We start from the raw sequence: 13,232 nt of genomic DNA on the forward strand, positions 1-13,232 counted from the left end.
AGGGTTGGACTCCGACCTGTGGCCCTTTGCTGCATGTCATCCCCTCTCTCTCTCCCCACTTTCATTACTACCTCTCTCACTATCAATAAAAGCCTTAAAAATAATCTTTAATAAAAAAAAAAGACATGAAAATCTCACTTTTTACAATATGGGACCTTTAAATTACGTAACAAACTGACTTATTTTAACATAAACCACAATCTTTTCCTAAACATAACCCAGTAGTTTTGTTGCCTAAACCCAACTAAACTGACCGTTTGATCTCCTGCCAGCAGTGGGGGCGCTAATTTAGGGTTTAGGGTAGGAGAAGAAATGATCTACTGTATTTGGTCGTATGGGTTGGAGGACTTGTTGATTTATGATTTATATATTGTATATATACAGTATATATATATATATATATTTAGTATATCTTTTTTTGTTCCTGTTTGTTTTCCTGTACTGCTCCAGCCTTATTTGTGAAAATGTCATATTGCAGCCTTCTTAGCTATGCTCTGTTTATAATCATACGATAGTGATTAATTAGCCTTTCAATGTCAAAGTGTCGTATAAGTGCATATTTCAGCTCACACCTGGACGCTGCTCCTCCATGACAATGTGAAACTACTGATAAGGAGATTTTTCTTCAGTGTACTAATGTCGGTAAGATGTAATGACATTGTTTTATTAATATGAAATAAGGGGAGAGAGGGAGGTTAAAAGGTGCCCAGGTGATATTTGCATATATTTCACATTCTGTGAATACTCAGTGCCTGTTTGTACCATTGTGTAATTCTTTCGGCTACACATCTTCCTTTAAGTGAAATCTTAAAGCACTCTGGACAACACTGGAGAGAACGAAGGGAAAACAAAATCAACAACCTAAAGCTGATTTGTAGGCTTTGTTTTAACGATTCACTTCATCCTAATTCATGAAACAATCACAAGGCTTTTTTCTCTCCGCTCAGTAATTAATGAAAGGTACCCACTACTGATTAAGTTTAGCTGAAGCGTATTAAAGAGGGAGGACAGGCACGCAGCTCTGAGCTGCTTATTTCCATTAAACCTCTAAAACACTGCTCACCCTGCATTAAACTTATTGTCAAATCAACCGTTGCCAGAGCCAAGTCCTAACACACACACACACACACACACACACACACACACACACAGACAGACATATGAATGAACCTACACATGTAAACATAGAAACACACACAGATGCACACACACACACACACACACACCCACGCTCCATCAGACATAGATTAAGATTCAGACTGAAGTTGATAAATACATTGAACCGTTTTAAATTGTTCCTTTTATTGAATGACTAACCAGGTTGCTAATTTGGTGTGACATAATTAATTACAGCCAATTAGGTAAACAGATGGGACAGAGTGTGTGGAGAGGAAATGAGCGCGAGGATCATTAAGTTGTGTGGGTGGGCGGATCGGGCTTCACTATAGGCCTACCAAGTAGCCATGAAGAGGCTCAGTCTAATGTGAGGCAGGAGAAGATGGAGACATAAACAGATGAAGACACAGATTAGGTTATACTGACACTAAGCAGCTAATATTGCCTTTGAAATAATAATCTGTTACATTTGATAAATATGAATGTCTATTTTGCTGCTCTCTGCGGAGGATGTGAATCCCTCCATGACCGTGTAACCACTTTCTAAAAGATTTCACATTTTACATTACATGTTAGAAGCTCTTCTAAAGTGATAAAGTGAAACATTTAAAGGTCCAGTTTATTACATTTTGTATCTTAACAGCTGGCTTGGTGTGCAGCTTGTCATAGTGAGTAGAATATGTGGTACTGTATGTTACTGGTGGGTTTTAGTATGCCCCTGCTCTTCTACTGGCTTATGATTCCACTGTCACTCACCGGGATATACACATTCTTATAGACATGTGCCAGTGATGATATGCTGCCACTGTGCACTAATTTGAAATGGCTTGTCACTCACTCACTGGCAGATACACCTTCTCACATGCTCATTCTTATTGGTAAGCCACTTTGACCAGTTGTATGTTGCTGCTGTTCCACTGCCACATACCATTCCCCACTGGCTGATGACCATTCTTCACTTTGACAAGCCAAACAAGAATGGAACACTCCCCATATGTCAGTGGATAGTGGTATGTATTATATATAAATATATAAATATACAGTATATACTGTATATATAATAGTATATCAAATGTATTATAATGTGCCAGTGAAACCGAAATGACATTGACAATCTGTTCATAATCATCACAGGCATAGATGTCAGGCTGATATCTACGTGGTTTGTTTACATGACGTAGAACAGAAGTGCGTATTTAACGGATTCAGTGTGGACGGAGAGCGTCCGATGCGGCGCGATGCGGCACGATAGTCGGACGCTCGCGTCCATTTAGGACACGGTGTAAGAGTCGGTACATGCCGGCGTGAAGTAGTATAAGACAGCGGAACATCAGTGACATTGTTTGATTGCTGGAGAGTGAAGTTTGAAATAAGCACCATAGTCCATAAGAAATTGCAACTGACCACTTTATTGCGAAGCTAGCACCCCTCTTAACCCCTCTTAAACCCTCTTAACCCCTCTTAAACCCTCTTAACCCCTCGCTGGCCCAATAGAGACAGTCAGTACGTTCAATCAGGTGTTACATCACCATGACAGTATTAATGTCTGCTTATTTGCTTGTTGGCTGAAACAGAACACAGGCCCAGATGTGAGTTTCAGAGAACAGATCAGTGATGGTCCGTGTACGTTCAGGCAGGTACGCTTTTTTTCGTTTGCAGCCAAAAACGAAAAACTGGAAATACCATGGTTCTCTTTTGTTTTCTTGTTTTCTCGTTTTAAACTAAAAACGTAAATACAGAAAAGCAGCACTTTCAGTGTGCTTGTGCACTGAATTGTAAGAGAATTGTTAACATTAATAAAATGATGAATTCTAAAACTGATTTATAAATAAATCAAAGAGTAGAGTGGCAGAGGAACGTGACTGTGAGCTCTGCTATGAGACAGAAACTCTGAATGAAATATACAAGCAGCTGCGAACATGTTGACACTGATAAATCGGGACAAACCGATGATTAAAACATCATGTGTCCCTGCTTTCTCAAATTTGGCTCGCTGCTGCTCCACAATGCAACAGAGAGTCCATGTTACCAGGCTGATGCATAATCAATAGGACAAGCACTCTCCAAATAGGGTTTTAACTTTTATTGAGCTCGCTGAAGAATGAGTGCCCCACTCTGTGTACATGCACTGCTCGGCTCTCTCAGACCTAACTGCATTTGGTCTGAGATTCAGGCATCTTTTAGTGCTGACTTCTGCTCACTGTGATGAAAACGGTGGGTAAGAGAGTGTAGCCGGCCCCGGTCGATACACGACAGAGGTCTTAAAACAGAGAAATCAATCTGCTGTGCCTCTAAAAGTGAACAGGCATCCTCAAGGAGAAAAGAAAGATGCTGATTAAAATGAGCAGAGAATAGTGTTGTGTCAAGTCTCTTCCATATATTCTTTGGTGAAAATGCAGCATCCATCATTATATAGCTTCTGATCTTGCATTCATTTCATTTAGGTGTTAAAAAAGGTCTCGCTGCAAGTGCTGATCATCACATTTGAGAAATAACTGGCTGCAGGACTAATGCAGACTAGCATCAGTTAAGACTGACACCACTCTCACATCTACACTGTAAATATGTAGATCCATGAAGCAGCTGGTTAGCTGAGCTCAGATTAGCGTAAAAACAACAGTAACAGGAAACAGTCACTTCCTGGAGTCTCCTCTTTATATACCAAAGATGGTATGATCAGAATCAGAATCAGAATCAGAATCGTATTTATTGCCAGGTGTAAGAGGTATACACTAGGAATTTGCTTTGGTTATGTTGGTGCAAGTCAAAACAGTATAATAACAGAAGAATATATAAACGCTAGAATAAAATAAGAATAAAAAATAGAAATTCTACTAAAATACAATATACAAAATAAGTTATAAACAAAAATAAACATGATAAAAACAGATAGTGCAAATATTCCAGGAGTGCAAACAATCAGGTATCAGAGAGAGAGAGAGGGAGAGAGAGGGAGAGAGAGGGATACAGTAGGGGGTGGTATTGAGAGTGTGTGAGAGAGGGGGGCTGGAGGGGGGGCAGTAGTGTGTGTGTGAGGGAGAGAGTCACAGGGGGGCAGAGGGGCTGTTGGAGAGCCCCACTGCCATGGGGAAAAAACTGTTTTTATGGCGTGAGGTTTTGGTCCTGATGGACCTTAACCTCCTGCCAGATGGCAGAGTCTGAAAGAGATGGTGTCCGGGATGGGAGGGGTCAGCCACAATCTTCCCTGCCCTCCTTAAGGTCCTGGAGGTGTACAGCTCCTGGAGGGAGGGAAGGTTGCAGCCGATCGCCCTCTCTGCAGCACGGATGACCCGCTCTAGTCTGACCTTGTCCCTGGCGGTGGCAGCGGCGAACCAGACGGTGATGGAGGAGGTGAGGATGGACTCGATGATGGCCGAGTAGAAATGCACCATCATGGTCTGTGGCAGGTTGAATTTCTTCAGCTGCTGCAGGAAGTACATCCTCTGCTGGGCCTTACTGATGAGGGAGCTGATGTTTAGCTCCCACTTGAGGTCCTGGGCGATGGTCGTGCCCAGGAAATGGAACGACTCCACCGTGTTAACTGGGGAGCCGCGCAGGATGAGGAGGGGGGGGGGGCGGGGCTGAGTTCCTCCTGAAGTCCACTGCCATCTCCACTGTCTTCAGAGCGTTGAGCTCCATGTGGTTCTGGCTGCACCAGGATGCCAGATGGTCAACCTCCCATCTGTAGGCAGACTCATCACCCTCGGAGATGAGGCCGATGAGGGTGGTGTCGTCTGCAAACTTAAGGAGCTTGACAGATTGGTGTCTGGAGGTGCAGCCGTTGGTGTACAGGGAGAAGAGCAGTGGGGAGAGAACGCAACCTTGGGGGGCACCGGTGCTGATAGTCTGGGTGTCGGAGACTTGCTTCCCCAGCCTTACGTGCTGACTCCTGTCTGTTAGAAAGTCAGTGATCCACCTGCAGGTGGAGTCAGGCACGCTCAGCAGGGAAAGCTTGTCCTGTAGCAGAGCTGGGCTGATGGTGTTGAATGCGGAGCTGAAGTCCACAAACAGAATCCTGGCATAGGAGCCAGGGGAGTCCAGGTGCTGGAGGATGTAGTGGAGGGCTAAATTTACTGCGTCGTCTACAGATCGGTTGGCTCTGTAGGCGAACTGCAGTGGGTCCAGCAGGGGGTTGGTGATAGTCTTTATGTGGTGGAGCACAAGGCGTTCAAATGTGGCTGTGGATGTGTGCTATGGTGAAGGGTTATTTGGTCACCTCTCCTTTATTTGGTTTGACTCTTTTCTGTGGGCACATTGAAGTAAGTTTGAAGTAAACGGCAGTGAGAATAAAGAGATATAAATGAATACATGACTATATTTCTACAGATATGGAGGATGCTGTTAAAGACATGTAAAGGTCCTGACACACCAAGCTGACGGTCGGCTGTCGGACAGTTCGGGGCCGTCGGTGAGCGTCTGTCCAGTTTGTCGAGCTCTTCTCATTTTTCATCTTCATCCCATGTGTTCGTTCCAACACACGGAAATCTTCACAACAACATGAACATCTGGAATGAAGCTAAGTGGTGAGTGAGAGTGGTGTGAAAGTGGTCGGCAGACGCCACTTTGTTTCATGTACATATCATAACAGCGGCTTGTATATCTGATGTCCTCGCTCTTCCTGTTTCCCTTTTAGAACGATGAACACAGACTACCACCGCCTGCTGGTGTGGAGACTTATTTCCTCTCACGCAGATGCAGAACGTACGTGGTAGTTGGCCGTCGGCTGTGGTCTTTGTGGTGTGTTCTCTCAAGTCGGTTTGGTGTGTCTGGGCCTTTCCTGCAGCACGACCCTACGCACGCACGCACGCACGCACGCACACACGCACACACACACACACACACACACACACACACACACACACACACACACACACACACAACACACACACACACATTTTGCTGCTTGTTTCCCACATAATTCTGGTTTTGTCATGTGAGGGAAAAAAAAAACTGGAATAAAATGAACTTACATTTGAATTAATAGCATCATCATTTCTAGCAAATGTTTTTACAGTTGGGTTTGGCAGAAAGTGGTTGTGAGGCATGAATGAAGCAGCTGATGCTAATCAGCTAATGGAAGTGTGATTCAGTGCTCTGCTCGGACGAACACGATGCTCCATATCGGCGAGCTACAGTAGAACTCACAGGCTGGACTATGACTTGTGGAAGTTAACCTATAGTTAGCATTCAGACCTGATCATCTCATGCTCGTCGCTTTCACACTAAACAATATCATCGAAGGCAATTTTAAGATGTAATTAAAAAACAAACAAATGAAATAGGTTAATATTGAATCTTAAAACTCTTTATTATATCCTTTATGCCACACTCTTTCCAATTATACACTTTCTGCCTCTGCTTCATCCCAGCTATGAGTCCACGTGTTATTGGAATACATTCCAGATGTCTGGAGGACTGAGACAGCTGGAAGCTCCGCTGGAAAACCCGTCTAAGGACGACCCAATGATATCAATTCCGATAGTTGTATTATCACTCTTTTACATCAACTACTATTGGTTTTGTGTTATTAGTCCTACTTGTATTAGTTATTACAGCTGCTGGGCTATTATTGTGGTTACTGTGCTAACTCTCTCTCTCTCTCTCTCTGTCTCTCTCTCTCTCTCGCTCTCTCTCTCTATCTATCTATCCCCCTCTACCGGTCTCGGTAGATGGCCTCCCGCCCAGAGCCCGGTTCTGCTCCAGGTTTCTTCCCAGTAATCGGGGAGTTTTTCCTGGCCACAGAGCGCTTGGTGGATCTTGTTGGGTCTCTAAACTATGGTGTACCGTCTAAGACCTGCTCTATATATAAAGCGTCTCGAGATAACTTCTGTTGCATGAACTACACTGTAATTGGCAGTGGAAGAAGTGTGTTTATTTTACCAAATTTCACTCAATTCAAATCCTTAGTTGTTCCCATTGGCATATACATTCTTTTAAATGCTATGCTCGGACTACATGTAATTTGTTTTAGATCAGTTAATTTGAACACAAATCTGAGTCTACTTCTCAGTTGAGATGTCAAGTGTGTAACTGATTGCACATGTAATCCCACTGTGCCTGTTTCAATTAGTAACAAGTCTGACGGAGCACTTCACACCTAACAGCTGAAAACTCCATGTTGGCTGCCACTCCGACTACAGTTACAAATGAGCGGCTCTAGTAAGGCATGCACTTATAAAATCTATTGGCATAATATTTTTGCTCTCTAAATCCGAATAGCAGCGGTCCACAGCCTGGGCTTAGACAACTAAATGAGGAACAGTTTAATTGCACCTTCACAATGTTTGTAAGAATGTAAGAAACATTTGTAAATGTGTAGACCATACTGTACGTACATAGTGTAGCTAATTAGAGCAGACTTCTAGCATAACAGCTAGTGAGGAGGTATTAAACCAGCATGCTGAAAATGGCCATAATAATAATAATAATGTATTGTTTTCATTTGCATCGCTGGCCTGGAAGCAGAATGAAGAACAGGTCATTTTGTATTAATGAAACTGTAAAAATCTCACTTAGTTCATCACTGTCTCCTAATGCAGTATCTGTTAAAGTGTTAAAGGGACTTCTACACTGGCTGCTGCTGTACTAATAATACAGATGGAGAACTAACTACACGTGAAGGAAAACAGCCAGAAGAAGTGCAGCTGCTGCTCTCCATGGGTTGTTTTTTGTCCATCACAGGGTGTGCTTTCAGTGGATTCCATTAATGTTTAAGAGAAGCTTCAGTGTCATGTGGTCAGAACCTGTGGTGGCTGGAGATTACTTACCTGCTTCAGCTTAAACTCTAACAATGTTGTTGTCTAGTTTGGTGACTATAACTATTGAATGAGAAAAGCAAACCCCCTTCAACAGAACTGTTCTTTCTAACTGTCTCTTCTGCTCTCTTCTCACCAAGCAGAAGGATCCTCTAGAGCAGCGCTTCCCAAACAGTTTCACATGAAGGACCCCTAAACTGACACAAACTAGACCAAGATGTTGTCCCAGGGTCCCCCATCTGATCTTTACTACATAAAGTGTATGAAACCTTTGACCAAAATATTCATACATTCTGTCGTTGTGTTACTTATGGATGGAATTGTAATGAAAATAAATGATTCCCCTTTTTAGTCGGAACCTCCTCAAACCAACTCAATGACCCTTTGGGGTCCCCGGACCTTACTTTGAAAAGCACTGTTATAGAGAACACAACCCTTGGATGTGAACTCCCTCCGCCACAGAGGGAATGCTTCTCCCTGAACCACCGAGTTGAATCCTCCAGGCAGACTGCAGACCAGACCGAAGCCACTGACAAGTGTTAACATATTTTTGGTTGGTTGTGACGCCTATGCTCCGGGGTTATGCTGTATGCTACTGTGTATCTGCTGTGTGACTCCTCAAAAACGTAACTTCACTTTGGGGCTACGGTGTCGATGGTGATACCACGTGGGGACTGCAAGAACTGTGATTGGCCGGTGGAGTCTGGTGAGAGTGAAGACAACAGAAAGTTAAAGGTTCCATTTAACAACGTGATTACATTGCAAACCTTCTGCTCACCACGACCGATGTTCTTTATAAATATAATGAATCTAAATACAGCGATAGCCCGTTGGTAGTCTCCTATTCAGCAATGAGACACAGCAAAATAACATTATAAGATATAATGTAGGGAATATTATTAAAACCCCATAGGGCCTAATCATATACAACACATGCGTCTAACGTTCCGGTGGAGACATCAACGAGTGAAATCCAACTATAAATCCAAATTTACTGTGGGGGTGAGACTCCTGTATAAATGTATAGCTTTATGCTTAAAGGGACTCTTTGTAACTTTCAGAAATGCTTGTTAACAGCGAAACCTGTGGCCGTTAAGTCAACGAAAGTCAGCGTCGAGCTCGCGCTTGCTCGCTCTAAATAGACATGAACGAGCATCGCTCAAAACAGTGAGGCGACACACGTCAGCTAAAAGCACAATATCACTCTATATTTCAGCTGCTTGGCAGTAATGTTAGCTGACCAGACGAAGGTCTCTCCATGAATCAATGCTGATCCTAGTGTTGGCTTGTCCTGCCTCAGCCTCCGGGGCTAAAGCAGGAAAAGCGGGTCGGTGCAGGGGCTGAAGCAGGAAGAGAAACGTTATCGCCTCCCGACTGCGCCCGTAGGGAGACACCGGCACCCGGTCGGAGACGATAACGTTTCTCTCTGCAGAGCCCCGTCACTTCACAAGACACGGGAAACCTCTGTTGGTCTGGAGGAGCTGCAGCAGTTATTTCTGCACAAACGTCACTAGATATTCTCAGAGCTAAACTAACTCTTCTGCAGTGTGGAGTCAGCGCGCATGCTCGTATAGAGGTCGTATAAAGTAGCAGCAGACTACAGTTTAGCCTGCCACACTATATACCGTATAAAGTCACTCACCGGACGCTCTAATGATCATCAACGGTGACTCTAACCACTGTCCACTCTTCTGTTCACTGCCTTCTCTGAAGCAGTCTGTTACCTGCCCTACTAGGAACAACACAACTATTGACTTGTTTTATGCTAATGTCAAGGACAGCTACTCTTCCACTTCTCTGCCTCCCCTTGGGAGCTCAGACCATAACCAACCAAATACACCCCCCTGGTTCGTAAACAGCCCATCTCCACTAAATCAGTGCATGTGTGTTCTGAGGAGGCGTGTGGGGAGCTAAGGGAATGTTCTGAAAGCACAGATTGGTCTGTATTTTATGAAGCAGAGGACAATAACAATGGGGTTGAGAATGTAGCTGACCATGTTACTGATTATGTAAACGTCTGTGTTGATATGATCCTTCCATGTAAAACCATCACATTGTTCTCTAACAACAAGCCCTGGGTCACTAAAGAGATAAAGACTGCTGTTAACAATAAGAAGGTGGTGACAAGGAAAAGGATTAAATCTGCACAGAAAGAATTGAAACAGGCTATAGGACAGGGGAAATGAATTATAAAGGGTAGGTAGAAAGCAAACTACAGGAGTATGACACAAAGGGTCTATGGAAGGGCTTAAAGTGGACTACTGGCTATGGCTCTGCCAGCTCTATCCTGCAGGAAGGTTCGTTTAGATCTGATGAGGCTAATCAGTTCTTTGCCTGATTTGACACCAATACTAATGACCTCCAAGCAGAGCAGGTGTCAGCCCGTTCCACCCTCTCTTTGAGGGGGTTATGGCGTGTCCACACTGGGAACGTCAGGAGGGCATGGCGGAATCTATTTGTTTTTTATTTCAGCGTCCGCGTTAACAGGTTAAAGCTGAGATTTGAGGTTGCGCCTATTCTTAACGTGAGCGTTTCACAGCAACAACAGACAGTGAAGGTGATCTATTGACTGTATATTGACATCATACCAGCAATATTACTACAGTTTCAATGTCTCTATCCGTACAATATGTCAGGAACATGAAAAAAAGTAAAGATTTATTTTGAAATCAACACATCCTGCTTTCATTTCCAAATAAAAGCCCTCAAGCATTTTTTTCTGTGGAAAGAATTCCTTCATTTGTTAACACAAGGCTTTTATTCTGAAATATGTGCAGGACAGTGTTGTAGAACATGCAGTGACTTGCAGAGCTCCAAGAATGAATAACGTACAGGGTTTTAATGGTGGATTATTACTATTATTTACAAATTACCACACGTTTCTTAACCTTTTTCGTTCTAAAATAAATATAAATGACATTTAAAATGAAATGAAATGGCCATTATGAAAGGAAAACTCTATGTAGAAAGAAAGATCTGGCAGCAGCAGCAGAAACGCAGCAGAAATGCTGCTGGTGTGAGCACCTGACGCTTGAATCATGCAGCAGTTCAGCGAGGCAGCCGTCAGGCGCTGCTCATGCGGGCGGTCTAGACACGCCGCCAGATGGTAGTCCTACTCCTGCCCTGCCCATAACCATTAAAGTTGATGAGGTCCACACTCAGCTAAGAAGGCTTCATGCAAATAAGGCCGTTGGCCCAAATGGGTTCCTTCCTCATGCTCTTAAAGTGTATGCAGACAAGTTATGCATGATGCTTCACTATATACTCTCCTTGTCTCTGTCCCAGTCCAAGATTCCTGCTATGTGGAAGACATCAAGCATTGTGCCTGTGCCCAAAAAGCCTAATGCTAGGGCACTAAAAGATCTTAGGCCCATTGCTCTCACTTCACATATTATGAAATGATTTGAAAGGGTTGTCCTGGTGCATCTCAGTAGGTTGGTTTTTGTCTACCTAGACCCGCTTCACTTTGCATACAGGAAAAGAGTGGATGATGCCCTCCTTTACGTGTTACATAGAATCTACAGCCATCTGGAGTTATCTGGCACATCTGTCACATATGTTCTTTTACTTCTCTAGTGCTTGTAATACAATATAGCCTCATATTTTAGCCAACAAGCTCCTTAATTTTAACCCAAATAGTTCCACAGTCGCTTGGGTCTTGGATTACCTCACCTGTAGACCTCAGTATGTGAGGCTCCGTGGCACTGTGTGGGACACCATCACCACCAACACAGGGGTGCCACAGGGTTTGGTTTTTATCTCCATTCTTAGTCTCATTGTACACCTCTGACTGCAGGCATACCAGTGACTCATGCCACTTACACAACTTCTTTGACGACTCTGCCCTAGTCGGTTACATTTTAAAAGATGACAACTCAGCTTACCTGGATGAAGTGGACAGATTTGTCAAACGGTGTGAGGAAGCCCACCTCATTCTTAATGTAGATAAGACTAAGGGGCTCATTGTGGATTTTAGAAAAAAAAAATCAGAGGTTACCCCAGTCCTGATCAAAGGACAAGTGGTTGAGGTGGTCCCCTCGTACAGTTACTTGGGTGTTCATGTGGTGTGTCACAAGCTGGACTGGAAGGAGGACACTAATGTCATCTTACTGTATGAGGCCACAGTCTAGATTGTTTTTCCTCAGGATGCTCAGGTCATTTGAAGTGATGAGGCCTCTTTTACATGTTTTTCTATCAAGGTCAAGGTACTTTAGCAAGTGTTCTTTTTTATGCTGTTGTCTGTTGGGGTGGCAGCATTACAGATGTGGATAAGAACAGGATCAATAAGTTGATCAAGAAGGCCGGATCTATTATTGGCCTGACAGAGCAGAGAACCAGGAGGAAGCTTCAGGTGTTCTGTCAACGTATGACCATCCTCTGCTCAGTGCCTTCAGAGAGAGCAGCAGGAGCAACCGGCTCTTACTAACAACATGAGAGGTTCTTTTTTTCCTGCAGCAGTCAGACTTTTTAATAAACATTGCTGATACCGTGTCTTTTAATTATTTATTCATTATTTATTCATTCACTGTATGCACTCTGCACTTTCTGCTTTTTTATGACCGTATATTTAGCTTTTACTTATTGTTGTTGGAACTATGTACTCCCTTCAATGGACTGTACTCCCTCCAATGGACTGCATGGTGTATTGTGTTGTGTCTATGCCTAAAAGCTGTAAAATGCACCAATAGCTGAATCCAGAGTTATTTCCCTTCCTCTGTTCATGTGAGTGAGACCCAGACCGAGGCTAGAGCGCAAGCCGTGACGACGGCGTGACGTTGGGACCCCACGACCGAATCATGTGACTGAGCAGACGCTACTGTGCATGTTCCATGTGCCCAAGATCCGGGTACTTTTCCAGACGGAAGTCGAGCCATTTAGGCTTCATGCGCCAATGAGCAACTTTCATAGCAATTAACGGGGCCCCGCCTCCAACACTGGATCCAGTTCTCTTAATACATCCATGGTTTAAAGTCTCTGCTTTTCTCACAATGAGCTACAATTATTCCGTGAGAAATATAAACAGTGACAGCCTCCCTGTGTAAAGTCTTGATTGTCTACTCAGTCAATCACTCATGAATCCCATTGTTTTATTGGTTTTGGATTATTGCTTGTCAATGTACCTGTATTGAATGGAGGCGGGATCAGGAGGAGGTTTGTGTTAGTGTTAGTGTGTACTGCATGGATGGGACAGCACCCACTAAGAAGCATAAAGTAAAAAAACATAAAAGCTAAATCATTTGCTCATTTAATAATCTCTCTGAAATAAGCTTTGTGTCTGGTGGGGTGACACACGTGCCCTCCATTGGCCACCACTGAATGCCTCTTCATAGGCCTGTCCTCTCCAATCATGGCTTCCACTGT

General features: G+C 43.6%; 1 long non-coding RNA gene across 2 annotated transcripts; it reads left to right on the plus strand.

The window, feature by feature from the left end:
* The first annotated feature begins 3,814 nt into the window (after nucleotides 1-3,814).
* LOC141774787 (uncharacterized) lies at nucleotides 3,815-6,682 on the plus strand. Of its 2 annotated transcripts, none has more exons than XR_012595459.1 (4): nucleotides 3,815-4,039; nucleotides 5,443-5,639; nucleotides 5,750-5,853; nucleotides 6,486-6,682. It is a non-coding gene; the product is annotated as an uncharacterized LOC141774787 (long non-coding RNA). The 2 variants fall into 2 exon arrangements; XR_012595458.1 differs by having other exon boundaries at nucleotides 5,750-5,817.
* Nucleotides 6,683-13,232: the final 6,550 nt, after the last annotated feature.

The sequence above is a fragment of the Sebastes fasciatus genome, chromosome 10 (assembly GCF_043250625.1).
Source record: "Sebastes fasciatus isolate fSebFas1 chromosome 10, fSebFas1.pri, whole genome shotgun sequence".
NCBI lineage: Eukaryota > Metazoa > Chordata > Actinopteri > Perciformes > Sebastidae > Sebastes > Sebastes fasciatus.